The following is an 8437-nucleotide window of genomic DNA, read 5'->3' on the forward strand; positions in this document are numbered from 1 at the left end:
GCGGAGCGAAACCCCCCTCTCCAACCGACGGAGAGCCCTTTCCCGCCCGGACGGCGTCGTGAAGCCGGAAGCCGGAGATTCTCGCTAGAGGGCGTCCTTCCCTTTTACGACATCTATGGCGAACGCTTGGGACTTGCCGTAAAGCGAGACATCTTGCGGGCCGTTAGGTGTTTGGGGAAAGAATAGGTCTTTTCTGTGTGGCTCTTCTGTATGGTTTTTGCACTGTGGGCGATTGACTTCTGAAGGCGATTTCACAGCATCTTGTTCTTACAGATGTATAGGCTTTCAGTTCAGTTCAGTCATTTCAGTCCCTCAGTCGTGTCCGACTCTTAGGGACCCCATGGACTGCAGCATGCCAGGCCTCCCTGTCCATCACCAACTCCCGGAGTTTACCCAAACTCATGTCCATCCAGTCGGTGATGACATCCAACCATCTCATCCTCTGTCGTCCCCTTCTCCTCCTGCCTTCAATCTTTCCCAGCGTCAAGGTCTTTTCCAATGAGTCAGTTCTTTGGCCAAAGCATAGGCTTCCATATCTATAAGTTGTTCCCCGGGGGCAACTGGCTCTCCTGTTGATTCCACAGACATTTGTGGGATTCCTTACTTGTGCTAATAGAGTTTTGTCAAGAGAACGCACTGGTCATAGCAAATACCCTTTTCCAACAACACAAGAGAAGACTCTACACATGGACATCACCAGATGGTCAACACTGAAATCACATTGATTATATTCTTTGCAGCCAAAGATGGAGAAGCTCTATACAGTCAGCAAAAACAAGACCGGGAACTAACTGTGGCTCAAATCATGAATTCCTTATTGCCAAATTCAGACTGAAATTGAAGAAAGTAGGGAAAACCACTAGACCATTCAGGTATGAACTAAATAAAATCCCTTATAACTCTACAGTGGAAGTGAGAAATAGATTTAAGGGACTAGATCTTATAGACAGAGTGCGAGATCAACTATGGACGGAGGTTCATGACATTGTACAGGAGACAGGGATCAAGATCATCCCCATGGAAAAGAAATGCAAAAAGGCAAAATGGTTGTCTGAGTAGGCCTTACAAATAGCTGTGAAAAGAAGAGAAGCGAAAAGCAAAGGAGAAAAGGAAAGATACTCCCGTTTGAATGCAGAATTCCAAAGAATAGCAAGCAGAGATAAGAAAGCCTTCCTCAGTGATCCATGCAAAGAAATAGAGGAAAACAACACAATGGGAAAGACTAGAGATCTCTTCAAGAAAATTAGAGATACCAAGGGAACATTTTATGCAAAGATGGGTTCGATAAAGGACAGAAATGGTATGGCCCTAACGGAAGAAGAAGATATTAAGAAGAGGTTGCAAGAATACACAGAAGAACTGTACAAAAAAGACCTTCACAACGCAGGTAATCATGATGGTTTGATCACTCACCTAGAGCCAGACAGCCTGGAATGTGAAGTCAGGTGGGCCTTAGAAATCGTCACTAGGAACAAAGCTAGTGGAGGTGATGGAATTCCAGTTGAGCTATTTCAAATCCTGAAAGATGATGCTGTGAAAGTGCTGCACTCAATATGCCAGCAAATTTGGAAAACTCAGTAGTGGCCACAGGACTGGAAAAGGTCAGTTTTCATTCCAAACCCAAAGAAAGGCAATCCCAAAGAATGCTCAAACTACCGCGTAATTGCACTCATCTGCCACGCTAGTAGAGTAATGCTCAAAATTCTCCAAGCCAGGCTTCAGCAATACGTGAACTATGAACTTCCAGATGTTCAAGCTGGATTTAGAAAAGGCAGAGGAACCAGAGATCAAATTGCGAACATCCACTGGATCATCAAAAAAGCAAGAGAGTTCCAGAAAAACATCTATTTCTGCTTTATTGACTATGCCAAAGCCTTCGACTGTGTGGATCACAATAAACTGTGGAAAATTCTGAAAGAGATGGGAATACCAGACCACCTGACCCACCTCTTGAGAAACCTATATGCAGGTCAGGAAGCAACAGTTAGAACTGGACTTGGACCGACAGACTGGTTCCCAATAGGAAAAGGAGTACGTCAGGGCTGTATATTGTCACCTTGCTTATTTAACTTATATGCAGAGTACATCATGAGAAACGCTGGGCTGGAAGAAGCACAAGCTGGAATCAAGATTGCTGGGAGAAATATCAATAACCTCAGATATGCAGATGACACCACCCTTATGGCCGAAAGTGAAGAGGAACTAAAAAGCCTCTTGGTGAAAGAAGAGAGTGAAAAAGTTGACTTAAAACTCAACATTCAGAAAACTAAGATCATGGCATCTGGTCCCATCACTTCATGGGAAATAGATGGGGAGACAATGGAAGCAGTGTCAGACTTTATTTTTGGGGTCTCCAAAAATCACTGCAGATGGTGACTGCAGCCATGAAATTAAAAGACACTTGCTCCTTGGAAGGAAAGTTATGACCAACCTAGATAGCGTATTAAAAAGCAGAGACATTACTTTGTCAGCAAAGATCCGTCTAGTCAAGGCTATGGTTTTTCCAGTGGTCAGGTATGGACTGTGAAGAAATCCGATCACCGAAAAATTGATGGTTTTGAACTGCGGTGTTGGAGAAGACTCTTGAGAGCCCCTTGGACTGCAAGGAGATCCAACCAGTCCATCCTAAAGGAGTTCAGTCCTGGGTGTTCATTGGAAGGACTGATGCTGAAGCTGAAACTCCAGTACTTTGGCCACTTTATGTGAAGAGTTGACTCATTGGAAAAGACCCTGATGCTGGGAAAGATTGAGAGCAGGAGGAGAAGGGGACGACAGAGGATGAGATGGTTGGATGACATCACTGACACAATGGACATGGGTCGACTCCGGGAGTTGGTGATGGACAGGGAGGCCTGGTGTGCTGTGGTTCATGGGGTCACAAAGAGTCGGATTCGACTGAGCGACTGAACTGACTGACTGACTGACTGACTTGTGCCAGGTACTTCACCTTGTGATAAGGAATAAGATGAAAACCGTTTTCGTTCCTGGAAGCATTCATATGAAGAACTGCTGTGCGGCAATGCTGTTGCTTGGAATAGCAAAATAGCATTTACGGCCAACTGCACATTTCCTGTGGGTAGTGGGGAAATTTTCTAAAATGAGGTCATCAGTAGACACCCGAGCAGGATCTTACTAGGTTACAGTGTGTTCTGTACAGAATGTCATTCCAGGTAAGCAAATAGGGCCCAGATAAGGTCAAAAAACACTCCTGGTTATTCTATGTGGCATGGGAAAAATTTTGTTGCTTTGTGTTCAGTCACTCAGTCGTGTCTGACTCTTTGTGACCACACAAAGAGCCCTCCAGGCTCCTCTGTCCATGTGATTCTCAGGCAAAAATATTGGCATGTATTTCCACGCCCTCCTCCAAGAGATCTTCCCAACCCAGGGATGAAACCTGCATCTCATGTCTCCTGCAGTGGCAGGCAAATTCTTTACCACTGTGCCACCTGGGAAGCCCTATACAACCATAGTATAGCTAAAATGACCATGAGATTCAGTTCAGTTCAGTTCACTGCAGTTGATCGGTGTGCCTAGCTGCTTCAGTTTTGTCCAACTCTGCGACCCCATGAACTGTAGCCCATCAGGTTCCTCTGTCCATAGGATTCTTTAGGCAAGAATACTGGAGTGAGGTGTCATTCCCTTTTTCAGGGATTTTCCCAACCCAGCGATTGAACTAGCATCTCCTGCATCTCTTGCCTCGGCAGGCAGATTCTTTACCACTGTTCCACCTGGGAAGGCCACTGGGAATATCTTTAAATGGAGACAAAAGTTATAGCTCAACCCTGGACCTGTCACTGTCCTGAACTAAAATCTTCAGTGATTCCTCATTAGTGATGGAAGAAATTTTCAAATATTAAGTTATGCAGAAGTCATTCCGGCTTTTATATGATTTGTCTTTATGCTAACTAGAACTTCTGTGTTATGTCAAACATGCAGTGTACATCTGCTTTCACCATTAAATGAGAGTGTGTTTAAAAATCGAAATGGATTAACTGATTCAGACAATCAAAATGGAGCTGAATGGCCATTGTGGATGTGGTTTCAAACACATTCCTGCATCTTTAAGTATTTGAATTTTCTGTGCTCTGTCAAACTCTAGGACACCACCAGTTGTTTTCAAAACAGTATCTGCTACCAGCTACCAGCTGCAACATTATGGTCACAAGTCTCCCCTTGTAACTATGCAACCACTTCAGACCCCAACCAATCCTTGTTTGTTAAGCATCCATACTTCTTGCCAGCTCCAATCCTAATTCTGGACAAACAATTTATATAATTTTGCTGTTTTTGCCTATATAGACTTTCCCCATTTTGTAGCCCATCAGAACATTGTTTAAGTTCTTCTTGAATCTGTGCCTACTGAGCTATAGTCCTTAGTTTGGTTGTAATAAAACTCTTTCCTATTCTTATTATAGATCATTTATTGATTATCAGTGTCAACATTGGCCATCTAAATAAAGGCCTAACTTTCTAATCTAAAATGCAAAATATTTACAGACGTAACTGTCATTAGTCACACACTGTATAGGTGTACCTAATATATTCTAAAGCTTGTAGCAACAATTAACTGTGTCTTACAGTTATGCACTTGACCGTGTGTCCGCAGCTCCCCTCAACAAAAGGTGGAGGTATGAACTCTTTACTAGCTCCTTGATTCTGGGTTTATATGTGACTTTTTGTTTTAGTCAGTAGAATTCATTGAAATTGTAGTGCTAGTCCCAAGATATCAAGTGCTGGGCCTCAAGATGTCTTGCATGCTTCTGCTCTGTCTCTTGGAAGACTGCCTGAGCTGCATTTGAGCAAGCTACCTGGAGCAGAAATAAGTCACCCCAGCTAAGGACAGACAGATGCATGCATGAGCCTGGAAGCACTTAGTTGAACAAATGCAAATTGCCAAATACTGGAAATAGAAGCTAAATAAACAGTTTTGTTTATAAACAGTTTGTTTAGGTCAGTAAATTATGGAGGAGCTAGGATTAGATGACACATAAGTCACTTATACAGTAACTGAATATCAATTAAAATAGAGATTTTTTTCAATTAGGATAAGTACTATAGTCTAACCTTAAACAAACAACAGATATAAGAAATAAATCACTTTAAAATTATTTTAAATGTACCAGATCTTTCCTCCAAAATTAAGTGCACAATTAATCAAGATATTTATTATAGTTAGTCAATTTTAAAACTTGTAGATTGTATCTGAATTGCCTCAGCACTGAAAGATTGATTTTTTTCAGAATGATAATTTGGTGAATTATATTTCTATTATTTGCCTGTTAAAATCACTAATTCTTAGAAACCTGAAGTTTTGCTTTTCTCTATCTGCAAAAAGGATTGTTAAAGTAGTTTCTATAGGATATCTCAGTTCTAAAATTCAAAACAACAATATCATGGTAAATAATCTGTAATCAACTCTTTTCAGTAATGACACTGTAATTTTATTTTATTTTTTACATTGAAAAAAAATTCTTTTCAGAGAACATGTATTTATTTGTTTATTTTTGGCTCTGCTAGGTCTCAGTTTCAGCGTGTGGGCTTCTCATTGCTGTGGTTTCCCTTGTAGAGCACAGGCTATAGGCACACGGGCTTCAGTAGTTGCAGCACACAGGCTCAATAGTTGTGGATTGTGGGCTCAGTAGTTGAGGCTTGCCAGCTCTAAAGCCTTGCTCAGTAGTTGTGGCACTTGGGCATAGGTGCTCCACGACTTGTGGGATCCCCCTGGACCAGGGATTGCATCCCCTTTCCCCCACTGGCAGTCGAATTCCCACCCACTGTATCACCAGGGAAGTCCCTATATTTTACATTTTTGAATTGCACTTCAGTCTGCCTTTTACTTGCTTTACATGATATCTATGAAGTGTTTTTGGTTGCAAAATGGGCAATATATTTGGAAGCAATCTTATCAATGTGTAATCAAGCAAGAGATAGGCAGTCAGGTTGATGAGCTGGTATTATGGGAAGGTAGAGATAATAGTATCTATTCTGTAAATGATAAGTTATGTAGAAAGGCTGGTGTGTGATGAGGGTTTGTCTGTTTGTGTATGTGTGTGCATGCAAGAGAAGGCAAGAGATGAGGACAGAAAGGTAGAAAGTTAGGCTTGAATCAGATCTTGGAGAACCTACAATGGTCAGCTTAGGAGTTGATATTTGGTCTGAAGAAAGGTGATGGTGTGGTGGTTGCACAGTTGTGAGTGGGAGAAGATGCAACAAAATGAGAAGGTGGAATAGTTAAGCAGGAAGGTGATAGGATTAGATTTATGTTTTATGATATGTATAGAAGTGGAGTGGAGGCTGGATCGAAGGGAAAATATTGGTTGCGGGTGCATAAATTAAGATACAGTTGCATGAACTAGGTGAGAAAAACGAAAGCCAGGTCGAAGGCACTAGGGGTGGGACTGACAGGAAAGAAAAAGACCCGAGATGTTACAAGCTTTGTTGACTGATTTGGATGCAGGGTGTAAGACAACTATAGTTGTTGACTTTTTCTTCATCTTGATAGTTTTTAAATCCTCTTGTGTTTTACCGCCTTCCTATGAGACCAAAATGTAATGGTGGTGTTACACATCCTGTAATTTACATTTGTCTTTTTCTGGTTAGACTCTACTGGCACTTTTATGATAATTTTTTCAGACAAGATACAAAACCATTTTTCTTTTTAACCACATAAAATGCTTACAAGCTTTTTGCAAAATAAAACCCAAAGCTTTTAAAACGTTATGATGACGTGATACTTCCAGATCGCAGTAGAGAACATCAGGTCAATGACATGGGCACAGAAGATCAGTCTCCTTTGTAACTTGTGGCCTTGAAAAAATTTACATCACTCAATGAATTCTAGTTATGCTTAGTTGTGTACATCACCCCCTCCAAACAATGGACAGAGCATGCCAGAATATCCTGGCCTTTCATGGAGCTGCTAGAGGGGCTGGCTTTGGCATTCTTTGTGGGGCGGGGGTGGGGTGGGGAGCTAAGAACAAAAGAAACAAGACCAGAGGCTTGTTGTGCACCCAGGCACAGTTCTGCTAGGCTGGGAGAAAGCCCAGACTTGAGGCTTCTCACAGGAAGTGAGGAGAACTGTGCAACTGCCTTCCCAACCTGGCCTTCAGTTTGTACAGAGGTCATACACCAGAGGGAGTAAGAGACTATGGGCTCCTGAAGAAAGAGAACTAGGGACTAGAAAAACTGTAGGAAAACTACAAAACAGAGTTGGTGGTTTTTTGTTTTTGTTTTTGTTTAAGATAAAATAGAGAAACTGTTGGACTAACAGAAAAAAAGAGGGAAGACTCATTAAGCTAAAAATGAGCAAAATATATCCTACATTAGTTGATTAAGAAGAAACCATAGTTATCTTCAGGGAGCCAAGGGTTGTTTAGTAGATTCAATATTTTTTCATAATTAAAATCTTAGCAAGTGAAGAGTAGACAATGGTATAGATAACTAAACAGCATTTTCTAAACACCTATAGCAAATATCATGCTTAATATGAAACATTAGAAATATTTTTCTTTAAAGTCGTGAGCAAATTCAGGATTTCTGTTTTTCTTTTGAAATTAACTAGAACTGATTCTGTAAGAAAGAAAAAATGTCTTAAGAATTTAAAAATAATAGATAAACTTCATTTGCATAAGATATAATTTTCTTGGATTTTCTAAATCAACATAGCAACTAAAATTGTAAGCTGTGACATAAGTCTAACGGAAGTATGCAAAGGTTTGTGTAAGAAACTGAAGCTTAGGAAAAAGCTTCCCCCTGCTCCCTCAAAAAGTTTAATCAAGAGAAACCTTTAATCATTACAATAAAGGTGTCAATTTTCCCTAAATACACTTCAAATAAAATTCCATTATGAGAGTCCCAACTGAATCTTTTATGGAACTTGACAAAATTATTCAAAAATGCATATGGTTTCAACTAAAGAGCCTCTTGATGAAAGTGGAAAAGGGGAGTGAAAAAAACTGGCTTGAAACTTAACATTCAGAAAACTTAGATCATGGCATCTGGTCCCATCACTTCATGGCAAATAGATGGGGAAACAGTGACAGACTATTTTTGGGGGCTCCAGAATCACTGCAGATGGTGACTGCAGCCATGAAACTAAAAGACACTTGCTCCTTGGAAGAAAAGTCATGACCAACCTAGACAGCCTATTAAAAAGCAAAGACGTTACTTTGCTGATGAAGGTCCGTCTAGTCAAAGTTCTGGTTTTTCCAGTAGTTGTGAGCTAGACTATATAAAGAAAGCTGAGTGCCAAAGTATTGATGCTTTTGAATTGTGGCATTGGATAAGACTCTTGAAAGTCTCTGGGACTGCAAGGAGATCCAACCAGTCAATCCTGAAGGAAATCAGTCCTGAATATTCATTGGAAGGACTGATGCTGAAGCTGAAACTCCAGTACTTCGGCTACCTGATGTGAAGAATTGACTCATTTGAAAAGACC

This window comes from Dama dama, chromosome 21 (genome assembly GCF_033118175.1).
Source record: "Dama dama isolate Ldn47 chromosome 21, ASM3311817v1, whole genome shotgun sequence".
Lineage (NCBI taxonomy): Eukaryota > Metazoa > Chordata > Mammalia > Artiodactyla > Cervidae > Dama > Dama dama.